Raw genomic sequence first — 23904 nt, forward strand, 5'->3', positions numbered from 1 at the left:
TATAGGTGCCAGCCTTTGCCACAGCCACAGCTGTGGCCATGCAGGATCCCAGCCACCCTGTGACCCATGCCTCAGTTTGAGGCGATCCTTAACCCATTGAGCAAGGGCAGGGACCGAACCCTCAACCTCATGGTTCCTAGTCGGATTCGTTAACCACTGTGCCACGACGGGAACTCCTCTGACCTGCTTTCTATCTTGAAAGCTGTTAGGACTTTCCTTCCCCCTTGGGGTCTGCAAATTCCATCAGGATGAATTGTTCTCATTTATAACCACTCGATGTGAAGATATTTGGGGCTTATTTTCAGCCTGGGGAGATTTTCTTCTATCACTTCCTGGATTGTTTCCTCCTTCGAATTATTTCTGTTCTAGACAGGAGCTGGAATCTCTGGGTCTATCATCCATGGCAGTTAACTTTTCTCTTTTCCATATTCTGCTCATTCTTTACCTATTTATGCTCATTAAATAGCATTTTTTTCCCTACCTTTTTTTTTTTCTCCCATAATCATCTGTTTCTTAAGCTTTATGTAAGCAAACCCTTAAAAAAATGATTTGACTCCAAGTGGCTTACTTGGGAGATGACCCCAGGAACTACCAGTAGGAGAGCGGGGAAAGAGCCGTGGGGGGCCGGGGGTGGGTGGGGGGGGGAGGCAGCCAACAGAGCTTGTGGTATCGAGCCTGTTACCACGGTTTGTGATGCTGGACACCCTGGAAGCCAGCGTGGCACCCGTAACTCAGAGCTACTCCACCCAGGGGGTGAGGGAGCTGGGGTGTTTATACCCCTCCCACCAGTCACTGGTTGAGGGCTCCTTCCAGCACAGGGCTGTAAATTCCTCAGTACTTCAAGCATGCCACAGAGTTGGCAAAGAGGACTCTGGAGGCAAGTAGGGGAAAACAAAAATGAAAAAAAAACCCCAAAGAAATGCTGGTGTTGGAGTTCCCATGTGGCTCAGCAGGTTGAGAACCTGACAGTGTCCACGAGGATGCAGGTTGGATCCCTGGCCTTGCTCAGTGGGTTAAGGATCAGGTGTTGCCACAAGCTGTGGCGGAGCTCACAGAGGTGGCCTGGATCCAGCGTTGCCATGGCCATGGTGGAGGCCAGCAGCTGCAGCTCTGATTCAGCCCCTGGCCTGGGAACTTCCATATGCTGCCAGTGCAGCCCTAAAAAGAAATGAAAAAAAAAAAAGAAAGAAAGAAAGAAAGAAATTCGGGTGCTGCCAGCTGGGATCAGTTCACTTGTACCAAAGTGGCAAAGGAGGGGGAACATCTTGGCAGGGCACGTATTACGTCTTGTTTCATGAGTGTGTTAATCATCTCATAGTCCTCCGAGGACACTGAACAACTTTTATTAACTTTCTATTTTCTTTTCTTTTTTTTTTTTTAGGGCTGCATCTGTGGCATATGGAAGTTCCCAGGCTAGGGGTCAAATTGGAGCTACAGCTGCCGGCCTACACCACAGCCACAGCAACGCCAGATCCAAGCCGTGTCTGCGACCTCCACCACAGCTTACGGCAACGCCAGATCCTTAACCCACTGAGCGAGGCCAGGGATCGAACCTGCAACCTCTTGGTTCCTAGTCGGATTTGTTTCTGCTGCACCACGACGGGAACGCCAACTTTCTATTTTCTTAAATGCTGGATCATCTTCTACAGAGCTTGGTGCTTCTCTTGAATGGTATGGCTTTGATTGATTTCAGGGGAATTTGTTACATGACTGGGGCCAATGGTGAGGGAGAGAAGTGGAGGAGTATGTTCCAGAAGCTGTCTTTTGGGAATAGGGGGCCTCAGATTACTCCTGAGTTCTCTTGCTTTTCCCACCCAAGCCCTAAGCACATTGCTCTGGTCTGGGGTCAAGTGCATCTGCTGCTCACTGCTTGGCAATGTCAGGAAGGGCAAAGGTCAACCTGCTGGATGAAATAGCTGCTGGGTCTCAGACAGCTACCCTGAGGATGACCCCAAGACCTCATCGTGCAGCTCAAATCCTCTGATTTGGACAACTCCCAGAAAAACTCCCACTATTCCCTTCCCTCCCCTTCTGCACATGTTTTGGGCCGTGGTTCCGCCAACAAATAGATTCTTTACACTTTCTCTTCTTCTAAGATTCCACACCACTAGGGGCCCCTAATGCTACTCAGTCTTCCAGTCTTGTTATGAATCTGTTTTAAAATTCCTTTCTGTCATTGCTAGGGATTGAGAATGAAAGATTAGTAAAAGCATGTGCTCAGTTTAGCATCTTGATCCAACCCCCAAGAAAGATAATTTAAACAAGGCTTGCTGTGTGTTATAAAATTAAGCCCCACCACAACCCCTGCCCACCAAGGGCCCACAGTAAAAATCTGGATGTCTGACAAGTGTTTCCTTCTAAGGTGACAACTTGATGAGATGCTTTGAGGTGGGTTTTATTTTCCAGCAATGGCTGGAACAATATCTGCCATCCCACACCACTGGGTTGGCAGGGCCCACGTCGCCTCCTCTCGGACCAGGGCAGACATTTGTGATGACCTAATGGTAGGACCCTCTATGTAACTTCTAAGGCTGGGTTATAAAAATGCCATGTGGCAGTTCCCAACATGGCTCAGCAGAAACAAATCTGACTAGCATCCATGAGGACGCAGGTTTGATCCCTGGTCTCGCTCAGTGGGTTAAGGATCTGGCGTGGCTGTGGCTGTGGTGTAGGCTGGCAGCTACAGCTCCAGTTGGACCTCTAGCCTGGGAACCTCCATATGCCATGGGTGTGGCCCTAAAAATACAAAAAAAAAAAAAAAATACCATGCACTGCCCTTCTACCTTGCTCTTCTGGAACACATACTCTTGCAACCCAGCCCCCATACCCTGAGGAAGCTCACGTTAGCCCATACGAGGAGACACATGAAGAAGCCATGTGCAGCCCAGCTGATGGGCAGTATCACCTGCCATCTGCATGAGTGAAATCATATCTGGATGATTCCAGATCTTACCTGCCACTCACCCCCAGTGTTTGAGTCTCTTAGATGAGACTCCAAGCATCGCGGGACGGAAACCAACGGTCCCTGCTGTGTCCTGTCCAAATTCCTGACCCACAGAACCCAAGAATGTAATAAAATGGTTGTTTCACACTTCCAACATTTCAAAGTAAAATAACCCAAAAGAGTAACCAGACATGAGCCATAGAGGATTCCGCTTCGTAAAGATCATTCTCTTATTGTTCTCTCTCGCTGGTATGCCCTTTCTTTTCTTCTTTACCTGGAAACTTTTTGCTCATTATTCAAGAATCTCCAAGGAGATCCTGCTGAATAGCATTGAGAACTATGTCTAGATACTCATGTTGCAACAGAAGAAAGGGTGGGGGAAAAAACTGTAACTGCAATGTATACATGTAAGGATAACCTGACCTCCTTGCTGTACAGTGGGAAAATAAAAAAATAAATAAATAAATAAATAAATAAATAAATAAAATGAAAACAAACAACAAAAAAAAGAATCTCAGGCTCCATCTTCACAAAGGCTTCAGTGACCAGTCCAGCCCATGGGGATTTTATCCTCCCTTGGACTCTGGTGAATATCTTTCTTGTTCTTTAGAGAGAGGTAACATGGTATACCAGAAATAGATGTGGACATCTAGTTTTGACATCAAAAATATTTGGAGTCTACCCCCGTCTCTGCCACTTCTCAGCTGTTTGATCTTGGACAAGTTGCTTCATCCACAGCATGAAGGTGAAGATGACACGAGATAATGTATGTTACCCTCGTAGAAATAACTGATTGCCGACGATCCCTGGGAGTCAGCAAATATCTACTGAACACCATTGTGAAGACTGAGTGATCCACTCCAAAACTCAGTGGCTTGGAAAAAACAGCAATTATTTACTTTACTCTTGAAATTTCAATTTGGGTAGTGCTCAGCCAGACAGCTCATGCAAGACCAACTGGGGTGACTCAACTAGGGCTGGAAGACCTGCTTCCAGGATGGCTCACGGGCATGGCTAGCAAGTTGGTGGAGACCGTTGTGCTGGCCGTGGCTCTCTGCTGGGGGGCTGAGCTCCTCTGCATGTGGGCCTCTCCTTAGGGTTGCCGGGGCTTCCTTCTGGCATGGAAGCTGGCTTTCAAGAGTGAGTCTCCCAAGAAACCCAAATTGGAAACCGGTAGCCTCTTGAAAGACTTGGGCCTGGAAACAAGCACAGATCTTGGTGGTGGTATTCTATTGGTCAGAGCAGTTACAAGGCCAATTCAATCCAAAGAGAAGGAACATAGACCCCACCTCCCAGTAGGCAGAGGATAAAAGAAATTGTGGCCATGTCACAACATCTTCGAGATAGCACATACTCTCCTATGCTCTGAAAATACAATATAGTACAAGACAGATATGGCACCCACTCTCGTAGAATTTATGCTGCATATTACTATCTGTATTGTTATACACACTTGTATCTTGTGTCTTCAGTGAGCCTGGAAATATCTTCCAGAACAAGACTTTGTCTTATTTATCTTTCTGTCCTCAACATGTGGCACACTGACTGGCACAGAGCTAATGAACAGGAAGTATTGCTGAATTAAGTTACAGGCTATAGAATAAGAGCATGAGAAAGCATTTGTAAATTGCAGATTACAATTCAAACAAAAGATTTGTAGTTATTCATTTAAACTTAATGATTACTCACCAGTCATTATTTCAGGGCTTACTAATATAGAAATAATAACGTAGAGGTCCCGTCTTCAAGCCACAATAGAGTAGATGTTAGTGTTACCTATTTCCTCGAGAATTACTCTTAGGAAATTAGTTTAATGATAGCTAATTGGCTTCATGTATTTAAAATGTATAACCTGGGAGTTCCCGTCGTGGCTCAGTGGTTAATGAATTCGATGGCGAACCATGAGGTTGCAGGTTCGATCCCTGACCTTGCTTAGTGGGTTAATGATCCGGCGTTGCCATGAGCTGTGGTATAGTTTGCAGACCCGGCTCGGATCCCACGTTGCTGTGGCTGTGGTGTAGGCCTGTGGCTTCAGCTCCAATTAGACCCCTAGCCTGGGAACCTCCATATGCCACAGGAGTAGCCGTAGAAAAGGCAAAAAGACAAAAACAAACAAACAAACAAATAAAATGTATAACCTGAGAAATACTTCCAGAATGGCAGGGTAAGGACCTCTGAAAATAAATGCAGTGAAAACACTGGCAAACCATCAACTTTTTTAGAACTCTGAAAATTAATCAAAGGCTTGCACAATCTGATGAGTGTTTATTCAAGAAAAACAACTGGATCTCAATAACAATGAACTTTGTGCTGTTTTAACTTGTCCTATTCCTATCTACCTCCCTCAGTGCCATGACAACCTTGAAAACTAGCGGCTCATGAGGACAGTAGTTGTGAAAAACCAGTAAACAGGAGCTATTCAGAAGATTGTCACTCTACCTGTCTGGCTGCTCCTGGGAAAAGCCCTATTTAGAGTTTTTCTTTACTGACTTGACTCAGAGCTCACAGAGTGAGAAAAGCCCTGTGCCCTGGGAGACTGCTGTTGAAACAATCAGTGGCAATTGTTTAACACCACAGCTGTCTGAGGTGGTGATATCAGTTGGGAGAAACAAGAGGCTGGCCAAAAAACTTAAAAGCTTGGGAAATGAGATGTTCACAGAGGGCTTTGAAAAGCTCAGGCTCCATCATGCTCAGCTGGAGGTTAAACCTCTCTAAGGGTAATGAGAGAAAGAACCCCCTCCCACCTCTCATCCTGCCCTCCATCCCCACCATGACTCTGTTTTAAGACCAGAGCTTTTCCCATAAATCACACCAAATTGGTTTCTCAGGCAAGAGTCTAAATTCTAGAGAGGGGTCCATTAAAAAGGCCAGAAAACATGCAATCACCCAGAAAGAGCAATGTATGGCTTAAATATAATAGCCAGAATTCCCCTGGTGGCTCAGCAGGTTAAGGATCTGGCTGTGGCTCTGGTTACTGCTGTGGTCCCAGATGGTCCCTGGCCCAGGAACTTCTGCATGCCACAGGCATGACCAAAATAAATAAAAACCATAGCCCATTACACTTCAAAACACCTTTGGTTTTCAACAGGAGCAGACTTGTGTCTCACAGGCCCTTCATAGAAAGGCAATCACATCACCAAGTTGTACTTCCCCTGTGCAAACAAGGCCTTTTGTCAGATTTATCAAAATCCAAACCAGGAGTTCCCATCGTGGTGCAGCAGAAACGAATTTGACTAGGTTGTGGGTTCGATCCCTGGCCTCACTCAGTGGGTTAAGGATCCAACGTTGTGGTGTAGGTTGCGGACAAGGCTTGGATCCTGCATTGCTGTGGCTCTGGCGTAGGCTGGCAGCTGCAGCTCCGATTGGACCCCTAGCCTGGAAATCTCCATATGGCTCAGGTGCAGCCCTAAAAAGCGAAAAAAACAAAAAACAAACCAAACCAGAAAGAGCAAAAAACCTAGGATGCCCAGCTAAGTGTGAATTTCCGATAAACAAGTAAATTTTTGTATTAATGTCTCCTATGCAATATTTCAGCCCTCTTATTTTATTTATTGTGTACTTTAATATGTCTCATATATTACATCTATAAAGAAGTGAGAAGAAGGACAGAGTCCTGGTTTTCAAGGACTAATAATTCCCTTGTCAGAGTCTCTTTTTTTAGATGATTAGAATCCTCTTTTTCAGGATTCTGGTTTGTTTCATTCAAAGAAAGATCACCAGTAGGTCCCTAGCACCTAATGCTCGGCACAGAGGAGGAGACAGATAAATATTTACAGAATGACCATCAGTCCACAAGTCCTGCTGGGTGCCAGACCCTATGTCCACATCAGAGTCTACAGGATTCAAGGGCTGTCATAGTGGAGAGTATGGGTACGTTACTTGGGGTTTGGGTGGAGGGGTCAGGAAAGGCTTCCAGAATGACGTCAGACCTGACAAGAGAAAAGTGGAAGCAGACAGAAAGCTTAAGCAAAGGCGGGAAAGTATGAGAAAGCCCTTGGAATTTCAGGTAGTGGGGCTGGCAGAAGCCATTCAGGGCAGGAGGACGTCGGGAAGGCTATGGCCTCTCTAGGAGATGGCGAGCAGCAGGAATGGAACACAAGCTCGTGGAAGATAACAGCAGAGGAGAATGAATAGCTTAATCCTCGTATAGGGATTGTGGGATTATTTTTTCACGTGCTCCCCCTTACCAAATAACCTGTAGAGATTACTCCGCATGCAAACTGATCCTGCACCAACAAGGAGAGGGAAATACCCAACCTGAGATCGGCTGCCACCTTGTGGTGATGTTTATAAAGACACCTTGGATGACTGGTCCTGTTATGGCCATGGTGATGACCATAATGATGATAATAATGATTAGATATCATTTATTGCGCTCGCTTCTACAATATTACAATCTGTGGGGGACATTCTCTCACCTAATTCTTTCAGGAGTCTTCTTCTGCTTGGAAATGACCAATCTCCCATGTTGGAAACACAAGGACTTGTTTCCCCCACCCCATGGGAACATAAGCATGCAGACCTCATGTGAAGTAGCCCCAGCTTCTAGAAAGATGGAGAAAGCAAGCAGCCAGGCTCTAGCAACCAAGTGTGATCTAATTTAGGGAGGTTTGGGGAGTTCCTGCTGTGGCAGAGTGGGTTAAGGATCCAACTGCTGTGGCTTGGGTTGGCCCAGAGATGCGGGTTTGATCCCCAGCCTGGAGCAGTAGGTTAAGGATCCTGCATTGCCTGAGCTGTGTAATGAAGCTGAGCTGTGTGGTTGAAGCTGCAGCTCAGATTCAATCCCTGGCAGAGAACTTCCATATCCCATGGGCGTGGCCAAAAATAATAATTTAGGGAGGCTTGAAGAAAATGCTTTGCTGTTGCCTTCCTTGACCCCCATGTAGGCTGCTGGCCCACCCCTGGGTGTGGGAGGCGGTGATAGGGGTGAAATGTACCAGCTTTAGTTCAAAGTCCGAATCCCACCCTCACCACCTATCAATATCTTGAAGATTTCCCTTTCTGAGCTTTCGTTTTCCATCTTTAATTCTCTGGCCTTTAGTTTTCTCATCTGTAAATGTAAATAATATATACTTGATTCTTTGGAATGTTAATATATGACTAGAAATAGTTACCTTTATTTTATCGAAGTGTAGTTGATTCACAATGTTGTGTTAGTTTCTACTGCACAGCGAGGTGATTCAGTTGTACATATACACACATTCTTTTTAAAAATTCCATTGTGGTTCATCACAGGATACTGAATATAGTTCCCAGTGCTATACAGTAGAACCTTATTTTTTATCCGTTCATATATAATGGTTTGCATCTGCTAATCCCAAACTTTCAATCCATCCCTCCCCCATCTCGCCTTCCCTTGGCAACCACAAGTCTGTTCTCTTATGTCTGTGAGTCTGTTTCTGTTTTGTAGGTGGGTTCATTTTTTTGTCATATTTTAGGTTCCACAATAAGTGATGTCATATAGTATTTACCTTTCTCTTTCTGACTTACTTCGCTTAGTATGATAACCTCTAGGTCCATCCATGCTGCTGCAAATGGCATTATTTCATTCTTTTTCATGGCTAAAGAGTATCCCTTTGTGTGTACACACACACACACACACACACACACACACACACACACCACATCTTTATCAGAAATGGTTAAGTATTTTAAGTGAAAGAGGTCGGTTACAAAATAACATGACCTTGATTTCATTAAAAATAAATATACATTGTAAATCAACTATAATACACTTAAAAAATAAATATACACGTGCATCTCAAATGTTACTGTACAGGAAAAAAAACAAAAAAACCTAAACCACGTGTAATAGGTTCAATGGAAACAGTGGAGGCTGGTGGCAAAAGGCAAATCTAGAACAGCCCAGGTGTAAATCCCAGTTCCTCCCCTTCCCAGCTGTGTGGAGGTGAGTACATTACCTGACTTCTCCGCCTTGCAGTTCCCACAACGGGAAATTGGAGCTAATAATGGCTACCTACATCCCTACTGACTGTGGTTGTAGCACCCACAAAGCCCGACGAGCAGTGGAGCCTCCGTCAGTGACATGCCAGCTACTGCTGCCTGTGGGCGGTGCTCCAGGATGGTGTTCAGGTTTTCATTAGGCTTTTGTGGAATTTCCCAAAGTTTCCACACTGGTTACATATGACTCCCACATCGGATGTCGGGGTGGGGGGATGTTCCACAAGTGACAGCATATGGCCAGAGCCTGGCACAAAGCTACCTCTTCAGAAATGGGTGTCCTGGCTCAGCAGTTAACAAACCCGGCTGGTATCCATGAGGACGCGGGTTCGATCCTTGGCCTCACTCAGTGGGTTAAGGATCGGGCATTGCCGTGAGCTGTGGTGTGGGTTGCAGACGTGGCTCAGATCTGGCGTTGCTGTGGCCGTGGTGTAGGCTGGCAGCTGTGGCTCTGAGTTGACCCCTAGCCTAGGAACTTCCATGTGCTGCAGGTGTGGCCCTAGTAAGACCAAAAAAAAAGTTAAAAAAAAAAAAAAGAAAAAAGAAATGGGTGTCCCGCTCTACCTCCCACCCGGCAAGCTCCTGTCCTCCCTGAGAAGCAACTTGCCCTCCCGTGGGAAAGGCCCCGCGTGTCTCATCCCAGGTTGCTAGAGTAGGATGCAGACATTGTAGGACCAGAAGGAGGCTACAGGCAGACAAAGGAGTTTGGGGCAAGGGAGATGCCTGAGGGGAGGAAGAAGGGGGTTCTGGTTGGATCACACCCTGTGTCCTCAGGGAGGTGTGTTGGGGATGGGGCTTTCTGCCTCCATGGCCACCAGGGAGACCAGGTGAAGAGAACCAGGTAGAATCCAGCAGGTGGGTCTATGAGTGCTCAGTGTAAAATGCATTCAGTATTGGTGCTCACTTGAAAAAAAGATTATTTTTTTACAGCCACATCCATGGCATATGGAAGTTATAGGGCTAGGGGTCGAATCAGAGCTGCAGCTGCTGGCCTAGCCCAAAGTCACAGCAATGCGGGATCTGAACTGCATCTGCCACCTACGCCGCAGCTTGCAGCAATGCTGGATCCTGACCCCACTGGGCAAGGCCAGGAATCGAACCTGCATCCTCAAGGACACTATGTCAGGTTTTTAATCTGCTGAGCAACAGCAGGAACTCCTGTGAAAATTTTCTTAATAAGGTGTTGGGAAAATTATTAGCAGTGTGTTGAGAGAGGGGAGAGGGCGAGAGAACAAGAACGAACAGGGTCTGAGAGTGACCACAGACGTGGGCCATGGGCTCAGGCTTTTCACAGTTTAGAGCAGTGAAGTCATTTGAGTGTCACATAGGACAGCCATCTGCCTTTCCAGATGAGGAAATCTCTGTTGGCTGAATGTCACCTGGCCAGGGGCACAGCAATGCTCCCATCACGTTACCAAGCTGCCTCGTATTTTCGATAGCAACGCTCAAGGATTTTTCCCAAGCCTTTCTCCTGCAGAAAGTTCTGCAGGCTTCTGACTCACCCAAATGGGAAAAGGCTGAGCAGGTGGGGCTGAGGGTGCTCTGGTGGGGAGGCAGGTGCTCTGAACGCCTTAAAGGGGTAGCTGGCCGCAAGGGATGGGCCAGCCCTGTTCTGAACAAGCCTGATCCCATGGAAACCATCCTTGCAAAGGGGTTTATTAGAAATCTTCTCCAGAAGTGCTTGAGCCAGTTTTTGCCAGTATTGCCATAGTTTAGCCCATCACATTCTCAGAATCCCCACCACCACCAAGTGGCAACACGTGATGAAAATACCCCCATGTGAAGGAGCAGGGTGCCAGGCGCCAGAGCCTGGGACACACTCAGCTTCCACCTCCTCTCTGCTTCCGATGAGCTGGTGACATCAGCCATGACGCTTGGATTCTCAGCTTTCCAGTGTCCTTACCAGTCAAATGACAAATTACCCCCCAGCCTTTGAGGACATGAACTAAGGTAATACACACAGCAGGCTTACTTCAGTGTCTTGCGTGTAGAAAGCACGCAGTAAATCTTACATAATGTTGGTGTTGTTTTTGTTGTGGTGTGTTGTTTTTGTTGTGGTATGTTGTTTATTTATGAATTCTCAATGATTCATCCACTTAACAGCTTTCCCAAGGGGTAAGTACATCCTCTTTAAACCTCAGTTTCCTGCTCAGAGGTTGTTGTGAGAGCTTGGAGTTAATGATGGAAAGAGCCTGTCTCAGAGCCAGAAAGGGCACAGAGCTGGCAGCCAGGCTACCAGGTCCTCTCCTGCTCCCAGAGCAGACATTACTAATCGAGCCTGGAGGCTGCCTTGGCATTCTTGTCAATGCAAGAGTGAAGCTAAGGGCAGAGATGAACTCTATTAGCCATCCTTGGCATGTGCTCAGTGAATATTAATTCCCATGATCCTTCTCTATCACCTCTCCTCCCAAATAACTAACCTCCAGGAGCCGACCAGGTGAGTGTTTTGGCTTGGAAGAGGCTATGTTCAAATTGTAGGATCTCTGGAATTTCCCCTGTGGCTCAGCGGGTTAAGAACCTGACTAGTATCCATGAGGATGCAAGTTCGATCTCTGGCCTCCCTCAGTGGGTTAGGGATCCAGCGTTGCCAAAAGCTGCGGTGTAGGTCACAGTTGCAGCTCGGATCAGGCATTGCTGTGGCTGTGGTGTAGGCCAGCAGCTACCGCTCTGATTCATCCCCAGCCTGGGAACTTCCATATGCCACAGGAGCAGCCCTAAAAAGGAAAAAAAAAAATTGTAGGATCTCATGAATTATATTAGGTTCCAAGGACATGTTGATACAGGGTCCCCTACCGTTTAGAAATTCTTGGGTTTCCCAGAAAGTGTTCTGGCTAGGAAAAGCCATGGGAAAGGGCCAGGGTTTCCAATAAATATTGGGACTGCGGTTTGAGAGGCTCTGAGTCCCTCCCATCCATTATGAGTGATGGAAATTTCTCCTTCAAAGCTTTATACCTTGATCTTTACACATTTTGAAAATGAAAACCACCCCAGGAAGAACAACCCCATAAGTGCACTCAGTTCTTTATTCCGTTATCAGGAGCTGAGACTTGACATTGAGAGGCCTGAGTATATCAAGGATTAGAGAAAAACTATGAGAGTGGAGTTAATTCTGAACATGAACTTTGACTATAGACATTCTAGGATGAGTGCTGAACACTAAGGCAGGAGCTGAGTTCAAATCCACGTCAGACCACAATGTGCTTTGTGACCTCAGCCAAGTCCCTTAACCTGTCTGAGCGCAAACTTTCTTCTGTGTGAAATTGAGATGATAACAATGCTCATTATTTTTCATTATTAAAACTCCCTCAGAGTTCCAGCTGTGGCACAGGAGGTTAATGACCTGGCTTGTCTCTGTAGCGTTGCTAGTTCAATCCTGGCTTGGTGCGGTGGGTTGAGGATCCAGCATTGCCGCAGCTGTGGCCAAGACCTCAGATACTTGGGTTCGGTCCCTGGCACAGGAACATTGATATGCTGTGGGTGCAGCTGAAAAAGGAAAAAAAAAAAAACAAAAAAACAAAAAAAAAATCCACTGTCAAATAAGATGATGGACGGAAAATGCTTCAGAGTAAATGTCCCACTAGGGATTGGGTGGTTTACAACAAAGACTCAGTTATGACCGAAATCCAACTCCGACGAGCTGAAGCTGTATAGGGAACTTACTGGCTCATGTAATTTAAAAGCAGAGATGGAATGACTTCAGGCTTAGCTGGATCCAGGAGATGAAACCATATTTTCCTGGCTGTTTTACCATCTCTCATCTCTGCTTCACTCTAGACTGACCTAATTTTCTCCTATTGCATATAGTTTTCCCATGTGGCTAGAGAAGATGGCCAGCAACTGCAATAAATAAATTTCCTCCCAGCTTAACAACTCCAGGGCAAAAGAGAGCTTCTCCACCCACACATACCTCATCCTGTCCATCTCAGGGAAAATCCTAAATGGCCCTGTTTTGACCATGGGCCCCCATCACTACTGTTGGGAAATGGGATATAATGGTTGCGCCTGTCTGAGTTACTTACTATCCCAATAACTAGGGGTGGGTAGCTAGCATGGGTGGTCCTTATGGCTGACAGCGCCCTGAGACCTGCATGTCTCGGGGAGGTGTGAAATTTCCACACAGCCAAAAACCAGAGCTGGCCAGGCTGGGTCTCTGCTTACAGAAGTCCCAAGCTGCCTTATGAGGAGAATAATGTCCCATGAGCTAGGGCTACCACCTGGTCCTTCAAACACCTCGGGAATAATAAACACTGTATCTGCTGTTTGCCGTATTTTCTGTACACCTGCCACATTTTCAACGCTTTGCTATATTTGAGAAATTTCCAGCTTTATAAGCTCCATCCCCCCGTGGTGGGACCCAGAAATGTTGGCTTTCCAGCCTTTCTTGCAGTTAAGGCACTGGCACGTGACCCAATTCCACCAATCAGACTCAACGGAGGACCTTCGGGAAGGATGCCCTGGGTGGGGCGTGGCTGCAGGCACTCAGGTTTAGGGGGAAATCCTGGTGCAGAAATATCCTAGCGGAGAGGTTTCCATCGTGGCTCAGCAGAAACAAACCTGACTAGTATCCACGAGGCCACAGGTTTGATCCTTGGCCTCGCTCAGTGGGTTAAGGATCCAGCATTGCCGTGAGCTGTGGTGTAGGTCACAGACGAGGCTCAGATCTGGAGTGGCTGTGGCTGTGGTGTAGGCTGGCAGCTACAGCTCCGATTTGATCCCTAGCCTGGGAATCTCCATATGCCACAGGTGTGGCCCTAAAGAGCAAAAGAAAAAAAGAAAGAAAAGAAACCATCCTAGAGGAGCCACAGCTGTGGTGGCGTTTTGCTCATCCAGTTCTTTCTATGGCTGTTTCGGGCATGAATCCTGGAGCTTAGCGTCAAGCCAGCTCCACCAGCCCCTCAACCAATTCAGTGAGTTCACATTTTAATACGTTCCTTTTCTGCTTAGTCAGCCAGAGTGTGTTCTGTTACTTGCAGTGAAGACCCTAGAGAAATAAGTGGTCTAATTCCCCTCTGCGGGTAGCAGATGGGAACGTTCCCCTGAAAAGGCAGTTCTCCCCACTTGCCAGGGCGGGTACAGTGGGGATAAGAGGGCAGGGGAACTTAAGGCTGATCAGGGCAGTGCTGTGCTAGGCAAGCCCCAGCCCAGGCTCTTGTACCAAGGGTGGCTGACATGAAGACAAAAGTAGGTCAGATGAAATAGTGAGAGTTTCCGCAGTGGCACAGTGGGTTGAGAATTGACTGCAGCGGCTCAGGTTACTGCAGAGGTGCAGGTTCAATCCGCAGCCCAGCACAGTGCGTTAAAGGACCTGGCATTGGCACAGCTACAGCTCAGATTCATTCCCTGGCCCAGGAAATTTCATGTGCCTTGGGTGCGGCCATTCAAAATAAAAAAGAGAGAGAAATAGTGATATTATAGGATGTACGTGGATGACCTAGCACTACTTACTAATTTCTGTGTGTAGGTATTTTTATTGAGGTCAAATTCAATCAATACAATCAGTCATTTTTAGGAGTCCCCTGATGGCTTAGCAGGTTAAGGATCTGATGTTGTCACTTCTGTGGCTCTGATAACAGCTGTGGCTTGGGTTCGATCCCCGGCCTGGGAACTTCTGCATGCTTCAGGTATGGCCAGAAAAGAATGTCATTTTTTAATTTAATTTAATTTAATTTAATTTAATTTATTTTTGCTTTTTCAGGGCCACACCTGCAGCATATGGAAGTTCCCAGGCCAGGGGTCAAACCAGAACTGCAGCTGCTGGCCTACGCCACAGCCACAGCCACAGCCACAGCAATGCAGGATCCGAGCCGTGTCTGTGACCTACGCTGCAGCTCACAGCAACGCTGGATCCTTAACCCACTGAGCAAGGCCAGGTATTGAACTCGCAACCTCATGGACACTAGTCAGTTTCCTTACCGCTGAGCCACAACGGGAACTCCAAGAATGTTATTTTTAAAATGTACAATTCGGTGGCATTTAGTACAATCACAATCTTATACAACTGTCATGTCTATCTAGTTTCAAAACATTTTTGTCATCCCCAAAGAACACCCTGTAACAACAAAATGATCACTCCCCATTTCCCCCTCCTGCTAGTACCGAGCAATCATCAGTCTGTGTTCTTTCTCTACGGAATTATATATTCTGGACATTTCATATAAGTGGAATCACACACCATGTGACATTTTGGGTCTGGCTTCTCTCAGTCAGCATCGTGTTTCCCACGTTCTTCCCTGTCGGCGTGCGTATCAGTACTTCATGCCTTTTTATGGTTGAATAGTGTGGATATATCACATTTTTGTCCCTCCGTTCATCAGCTGATGGACCCCTGGGTTTTCTTCACCTTTTGGCTGTTGTGACTAGCACTGCAAGTCAGGAAGAAGGAGGAGGGAGTGACCACTGGGTAGGACTACTGGAGTCCAGCGTAGCAGCAGCAGTGACCCAGTCCTTAGGCCATCAGCATCTTCGTCAGCATTATCCGCGTCACCTCTGGAGCAGAGACACTGCCAGAGGCTGGCAGCATCCTCGTGGGGAGGATCAAAGGACACAGGACAGATGCCAGGAGGGAGAAAAGAGGTCTCTTGTGGTGGCTGAGGAGCACCTATGAGTCTCTGGGAGCTTGGAAGGAGAAATGCTGGGTCTGAAGGGAATTCCAGTCATTTGTGCTAGAGACCAGTATAGCAGAGTAGTTAAGGTGCAATTTTGGGGGGCAAATAGGGCCAGGTCTTTCTTTCCTTTTCTTTTCTTTCTTTCTTTCTTTTTTTTTTTTTTTTTGCCACATCCATGGCATGTGGAAGTTCCCGGGCCAGGGATCAAACCCAAGCGACAGCAGTGACAATGCTGAGTCCTTAACCCCTAGGCCACCAGGGAGCTCCGGCTGGGTCTTGGACCCTGATTCTCACTCACCAGCTATGAAACACTGGGGCGATCATTTCATCTTTCCAGGTCTCAGTGCCTCTATTGCAGATGGAGCTCAAAACCATCTCTCCTCCATAAAGTTGTTGTAAGCAGTAAGTTAGATAATGTAAGTAAAACGCAACACTGGCCACACAATACTCTCTTACCACAACGTAGTTGCTACGCTTAGTTATACTCTCAGGTTGGGTTAGGAATAGTATTATAGAAAACGATTGTCTCCCTGTTCCTTTCTGGCACCCTGAAGTAGCTACAGGGTGTTTCAATGGTGTAACAGGTGTGGATCTACTTGGCCCATACACTTGGGAGTGCAAAAATGTCTCTTCCTTCCTTTTTCAATATCTGAGCTAAATTTCTTATCTCATTCCATTGGGGATTTTCCAGCTGTCCCCAGGATGGCAGCTAGCCATTGGAGGGGACGCCCCCTGAAGCATGTCCTAGGGAGGGGTGTGATCACCCATCCTCACAGGCCTCTACGTGGTCTTTGTTCACTGCATCATTCGGGATTCAACAGGGGAAACATGACCAGTAGGATATTGAGAGATGTATTGCAAGGAATTGATTTATGCAGTTGTGGGAGCTGGTAGGCATGCCCAGAATCTCTAGGGCAGGTTGTCAGGAAGGCAGGGACTCTCAAACATGAGCTGCAACTGCGGTCCATGGGTGGAATTTCTTCTTCAACGAAGCTTCAGTTCTGCTCTCAAAGCCTTCCCAGGAGTTCCCATTGTGGCTCAGCGGGTTAAGAACCTGACTAGTACCCATGAGGATTCGGGTTCCGTCCCTGGCCTCCCTCAGTGGGTTAAGGATCCTGTGTTGCTGCAAGCTGTGGCACAGGTCACAAACACGAGTGGATGTGGCAGTTGCTGTGGCTGTGGCCTAGGCCTCAGATGCAGCGCTGATTCCAACCCTAGCCTGGGAGCTTCCATATGCCACAGATATGGCCCTTCAAAGGAAAAGACGAAAAGTAAACTGATTGTAGATTAATCATTATCTATGAAATACTTCACACCAACACCTAGTGTTTGATCAACTGAGCCCATAGCCTCCCCTGAGACATAAATCGGACCACAACGGTCATCATTTCAACCTGTGTTCCTCCCGGCCAGCCTCCGGGGGGTGGGGGCCTCAGGCCAGAGGGCCTCCTCACAACCAGCTCCCGGTGAGGAAGAGCGGGCCTGCAGGGCCACCTCGCCTGGACTTGAACCCTGCTCTGCCCTCAGTAGCTGTGGGACATCGGGCAATCACTTAACCTCCCCAAGCCTGACTGTGAAATGGGGCTGATAGCAGTATCTGCCTCATACCGTTGCTGTGCGGATCAAAGGCGCAGGCATATGTGAAAAGTGCTTATAACAGTGGCCCACAGGGAACGGTCAGTAAATAGTCTCTCCTCCTGCTCCCTCCCCGTGCTGGATGCTGGAACTCTGGGGTCTCAGATCTCCAGCTTTCAGAGGGAGCTGTAGATTTCCCTGCCCTGAGCGCCTGGAGAAGGAGACAGTGAAGCACATGGGACGCTCACCCTCAAACCCTTCCTGGCTGCATTCCCCCCCCCCCCCCCGCCCGCGCCGCGCCCCATCCCACCTCGGAAGAAATAGGGGAAACGGATAGGAAACAACCTTTCGGATCCCTGGCCGCTTTGCTATGGTTCAGAGGGTAACACAAAGGGAAGCCGTTTCCCTCTCCCTCTCACTTCAAAAGGTACCGTTTGGACGGGCTTTCAGGGGCTCCCGCGCGTCCTAAGCAGAGCGGAGCCCCAGCACCTCTTTACGCAGCGGGAGGGAGCCGGCAGCCGACGGCCTCTAGGGGGCGCTCCGCCCGCAGGCAGCGCGCGGGCCGCGACTCCAGCACGTGTCCGCACCCCTGCGCGTTCTTGGAAAATGCAAGGAAAACGCGGCGCTCCCAGTAATGAAATGGGTAGGGACCTCCAGAGCTTGCGATTCGGGGTAATACTGCGGTCGCGGTTTCATTTGCATGGACAGCCGAGGGGACGCCGGTCACGTGACCGTCTCGTTTCCTAGCCCGGCTGGGAGTTCTTTGGAGCCAGGCTTGTTCGACCTCTGCCCGCCTCACTTTAGTCCCAGAATAAAAAGGTCTTTAGATCTGATCGTGCCTCTCTCCCTTTTTCCTGATGTAGCTTCTTTTGGCCTCTGCAGACCACTCTGTGATGTCTGACTGGAAGGCAGCCCTTGTGAGTCCCCAGGGTCTGATGTTTTCAAGGACTCTGTGGTTAAATCACCCGGGGATCACCAGGCCTCGCCTCTCCGTTAATGAGGTTTAATTTGAGCCGCAGTGACTGACACTGGCCAGGGCAGACTGGAGGGATAGCAGAAGATCGGGATAAAAAAACCAACACCTCTTAGGATTTTGTTAAAAATATTTTCCCCTTTACCAACTCCCCAGCCAGGGCTTTTGGGCCAAACTGGTGTCCTCAGATTCCAGCTCTTCCTGGAAGGTCAACAGACAGCCCCTGGTCCCCTGACCCTATGGGCCTTTCAGTGATTTCATCAGAAACTGCATGCACCTCGGGCCCCAAAGGCCCCCACCATGCATGAAGACAGGGAGGCTGGGGTCAGGGAAGGAGCCTAAGTTTTAGAAACAAGCAAACCTGAGACCAGGGCACCGATCTTGTTTCTGTTTATACACAGGACCCTGGTTAGTTCTTAAGTTCTGTGAGCCTTGGTTTTCCCAACTGTAAAATAAGCAGGTCTGGGGTAGCGGAAATCGGGTCTATTTTGGAGCACATTAAGCTTGATGCCCATTTGACCATCAGCCAAGACTAAAAGGAATACAGATGAAAGTGATGCTTGCTGAGGTAGGAATAATGGTAGGGCAGGGGTGGATAATCAGTACATCCTGACATTTCTACTTCTGGAATATTCCTTCTCCAAATCCTTTCCTCTCCCATCCCCGTTGCTACACTCATTATTCTCTCCTCATCACGTTTCATTCCCTGGCTGGAGTACCTGCCTGCAACCTGGTTCCACTTTCACCTGGCTTCCACACTGCTTCTAGAAGGATCTTTTGAGAACAAAATCTCTTCTCTTGTTCCAATTTGCTGCTGACTGCTCTTTGCTTGCATTAATCAAATGTTTCGTCCTTAGATTCTCTTTGCAATCTTTTTTTTTTTTTTTTTTTGTCTTTTTGTCTTTTTTAGGGCCGCACCCGTGGCATATGGATGTTCCCAGGCTAGGGGTCCAATTGGAGCTGTAGCCGCCAGCCTACGCCAGAGCCACAGCAATGCGGGATCTGAGCCACGTCTTGGACCTGAATGGTTACTGTATTAGATATTAAAAGTGGAATTCCCTTGTGGCTCAGTGGGTTAAGGATCCAGTATTGTCACTGTAGTGCCTCAGGTCTTGCCATAAGCATGGCCCAAAAAAGAGAAAGGAATGAAAAGTAAGAATATTTTAAATACTTTTATATTAATTTTAAAGAAAAGTAGAGGGAGTTCCCATAATGGTTCAGTGGAAACAAATCTGACTAGGAACCATGAGATTGTAGGTTTGATCCCTGGCCTTGCTCAGTGGATTAAAGATCCAGTGTTGCCATGAGCTGTGGTGTAGGTAGCAGATGCAGCTTTGATTTGACCCCTTGCCTGGGAACCTCCATATGCCGAGGGTGCAGCCCTAAAAAAAAAGAATACTCATTACATTTGAATTTTTTTTTTTTCTGAAAAGATAGCTAAGTTTCCCAAAACAAAAATTACCAGTGAGCAATGTGGCAATTTTCTACAGTTTTGCAAATCTTTTTATTGGCTGGTTTAAATAGAAAACAGCTTGATTCTCATCTTTGCTTCCACAGTCAATCTGTTGCAATATACTGTTGTGGTTGAAGTTTATGAAGAAAATCAGACCTCACACAACTATGTACGTGGAAGAGGAGGAGTATTTTAATAGTCCTTGCAGAAAATTGTGAATATTCACCTTTAATACTACATGAAAATTCAACAAGTGGTAGTTTCTTAAAGGTTAGTTGCAATACGGAATCTGAAATCCTATCAACGGAACTTTCTTACTGTTATGTTAAAATCCACTGATCCTCTCTTGCCTTTTTAATAGGTCTTTTATCCGTGTACCATTCTGTAACATCATGCGTTGGTCCTGTGGAAAATACTGGGTCACTGACTCTGAAACACTGACATATTTCATTACACTATAACGAAAAATGTCATGATTAATATCACCCTTGATATATCACCATGGATCTCACCAGCAAGTTCTGTTACAATCGACACACTGTCAAATCCACACTGTGAAATTTTCAGCATTTTAGTTTTTGCTCAAAAGCTTGAATTTTGTCATTGGCAACAAGTACTGTCAGTTGTTTTGCTTTCAGTGACAAGAGTCACCGCCTTCATTCCAAGATGTCTGCCAAGTATCCAAATCTGAAGAACCACAATTTTTTTTTCAGAACACCAAGTAAAAACGGTGTTCTGTGAAAAACAGCTGGTTTCACCTGCACCTCAAACAATTACGTAGGCGCCTTTCCTAGAGATAACCATGGTATTTTGATGGAACAGAATTGCTGTATGCATATGTCTGACTCCATTACACAGAATTTAGACAGTCATTTACTCAAGGATCAAGCTGTAATAAAAATAATGATTTTACTGTTTCATCAAGGATATCTGCAAATAAAGCAAGACTATTTTTTGTTTCTTTCTTTTTTTTTTTTTTTTTTGGTCTTTTTAGGGCCACATCTGCGGCATATGGAAGTTCCCAGGCTAGGGGTCGAATCAGAGTTGCAGCTGCCAGCCTTACCATAGCCACAGCAAAGACAGACCTGAGCCCCACCTGCAACCTATCCCACAGCTTGCAGCAACGCCGGACCCTTAACCTACTGAGCGAGGCCAGGAATCGAACCCACATCCTCATGGATACTAGTTGGGTTCTTACTCACTGAGCCCCAATCTCCAGGTATAAATTTATATATTTGGCAGTGACCACAGCATGCGGAAGTTCTGGGACCAGGAATCAAAACCTCACCACAGATGTGACCCAAGTCACAGCAGAGGCAACGCCAAATCCTTAACCTACTGTGCCACCAGGGATCTCCAAAAAAAATTTTTTTTAATTGCAAGTGCACAGTGGTAAGTGTAGAATGACTACCTGTTGTTTCACATCATTGCATATGTCAACAAGGTTGGGTTTTTTTTAAGCAAATAATGTGTAAGCATTACTATGGTAATCCTTTTGACCTCTTGGATGCCTTGAGATGGTTTGGGGAGCACTTTGAGGAATGCTGTCATACAGGATAAGGCCTGAACTTCTTAGTGTGGCCCTGACAGTTCTCCATGGCCTGCCACTGCCAGCCCCATCTCCATCGCATACCTTTCCAGAAGTTCACGCTTCTGCTGAAAAGAGTGGGCTCATTCTGTGGGAGAAGAGACCCAGACCAAGCTGCCTAGCTGCTCCTTTTCTCTCCGAACAGGAAACAAAGTGACATTTTTCATGCTCCCACCATTGGGCCTTTGCTTAAGTTGCTGGCTCTGCCTAGAAGCCCCTTTCCCTTCTAGGGATCTCCTATTCATTCTCCGGGTCTAACTCAAATAGCACCTCCTCTGTGAAGCCTTCTCCTCTCCTTGCAGCCTGTACTCACAATACTTTGTACGCATGTCGTTGTAGAGGTTCACCGGGCCTTACCAACAACTCAGAAATCCTCAAACTGAAATTTGGTTTGTTACATCATTTGCTTTCAAAACCTGCCCTGGGAGTTCCCTGGTGGCTCAGGAGGTTAAGGATCAGGCATGGTCACTACTGTAGCTCTGGTTACTGCTGTGGTGTGGGTTCGATCCCTGGCCTGGGAATGTCTTCATGCTGCAGGTGATGCCAAAAATTTTAAACAAACAAACCAAAACCTGCTCTGGATGGATGTGAGGCTATTTATAGTCTTTTTTTTTTTTTTTTTTAAATCCTATTTAATGTGACTATCCTCGTGTTCACTGCAGCAATATAAATGTGTTTGAGTCTCAGGCGTTGCTACAGGCCCCCCCTAGGGTAGAGTTAGAATAATGATATATGCCCCATATTATCTTTTAAATGCTCATAAATTCTGAAATCCGAGACCAAAGTGTTTGGGGAGTTCCCATTGTGGCTCAGTGGTAACAAACCTGACTAGTATCCATGAGGAAGCAGGTTCAATCCCTGGCCTCTCTCAGTAGGTTAAGGATCCAGCATTGCCATGAGCTGTGGTGTAATTTGCAGACGTGGCTCGTATTCCACGTTGCTGTGACTGTGGCTGTGGCCAGCAGCTACAGCTTTGATTCAACCCCTAGCCTGGGAACCTCCATATGCCTCAGATGTGGCCCTAAAAAGACTGAAAAAAAAAACAGGGGTTCCAGGTGAGGGGTTGTGGACTTGTATTACGTTCCCTTGAGTATGTCAATCTCTTCTGATTCACTGATATCTGTGAGGGCTGGTACCATGTCCTAAACACGTCTGTAGTTCCAGATTCCAGCAAAATGCCTGGTGTGTGGTCACACATGGAAAAGCCTGTGGAATAAGTTGAACATCTGAATTTTCCATAACTTTAGGAACAATTCCCACCCCACATTTTTTTGTTTTCTTTTTTTGGGCCACCCAGCAGCATATGGAGTTCCTGGGCCAGGGATCAGATCCAAGCCGCAGCTGCAGCAATGCCAGATCCTTAACCCACTGCTTGGGCCTGGGAATCAAACCCGCATCCTGGCTCTGCAGAGATGCTGCCACTAATCCCGTTGCACCACCGTGGGAACTCCCCACACCACCTTTTAAGGAGCAGATTGGATCTCAGAATTTTAGGGCATCGCTCAGGTTTCAAGGACTGATTGAATACATGCCTCGAATTTTGCTCCTTCCAGAAACCCCACTAGAATTTCCAGAAGAGGGATTTTGGGGGAAAAAATTTTTTTTAAAAACCCACAATGTTGAGAAAACAGAGAAATCACAGCCACAGGAAGAGGATGGCGGCAGGCCTGGCAAAGCCCAGTCCAAAGCAGCCACGGGAAGGGTTGAGGACAAACCCAGTTAACCCAACTCTGGTTCTTCTCTAGGTCTTCCCTAGACTGGGTGTTGGTGGAGTCCCTGCTCTCCCGATGGCACCCTCCAATTGTTTCAGCTCCGCGTGTTCATTTTTGTCCTACTCCCAAGACCTAGAGATCAGGTCATAAGCTAAAAAGCAAAAACAAAACAAAGCAAAAGAGGAATTCCCGTTATAGCTCAGTGGTTAACGAAGCCAACTAGTATCCATGAGGACATGGGTTCAATCCCTGGCCTTGATCAGTGGGTTAAGGATCTGGCGTTACCATGAACTGTGGTGTAGATCACAGACGTGGCTCGAATCCTGTGTGGCTGTGGCTGTGGCTGTGGCTTGGCCAGCAGCTGCAGCTCCGATTCGAACCCTAGCCTGGGAGCCTCCATATGCCAAAGGCGCAGCCCTAAAAAGACAAAAGACAAAAAAATAAAAAATAAAACGCAAAACAAATACCAGAGTAGCCCCCTCCCCATGGAAGTATTTCAGACTGCAGTGCAGGCTCACCCTACAGCCCTTGCAGATGCCTTGCTGTTACCCACTGACTTCGCGGGAAGCAGCTCCTAGAACCAACAGGAGCCACACGGAGATGCCCTGCTCAGTCCAGTTCATTTCCTCTGGGAGACTTCACCTATCAGCAACAATATCGCCCCTTCCTTACAGTGGTTTGGGCTTACTTCTCCATTTTCCAAAACTAAACACTGTATCATTTGTTGCATACGCTTTCTATCCTTATGCAGATGGTAACACCGAAAAGAGGTACAAAAGAAAACTTAACCAAATCACTTTGCTGTACACCAGAAACTAACACATTATAAATCAACTGTACTTCAATTAAAAGAAAAAAAAAAAAAAAAGGAGTCCCCATTGCGGCTTAGTGGGTTAAGGATCTCTGAGGATGAGGGTTCGATCCCCAGCCTTGCTCAGTGGGTTAAAGATCCAGTGTTGCCTATTTACAATAGCCAAAACATGGAAACAACCTAAATGTCCATCGACAGAGGAGTGGATCAAAAAGATGTGGTACATATACACAATGGAATATTACTCAGCCATTAAAAAGAACAAAATACCAGCATTTTTTG

The sequence above is a fragment of the Sus scrofa genome, chromosome 5 (assembly GCF_054392235.1).
Source record: "Sus scrofa isolate SSC_HxYL_T2T_F1_AM1 chromosome 5, Sscrofa_HxYL_maternal_Yorkshire_Landrace_v2.0, whole genome shotgun sequence".
NCBI classification, from domain to species: Eukaryota; Metazoa; Chordata; class Mammalia; order Artiodactyla; family Suidae; genus Sus; species Sus scrofa.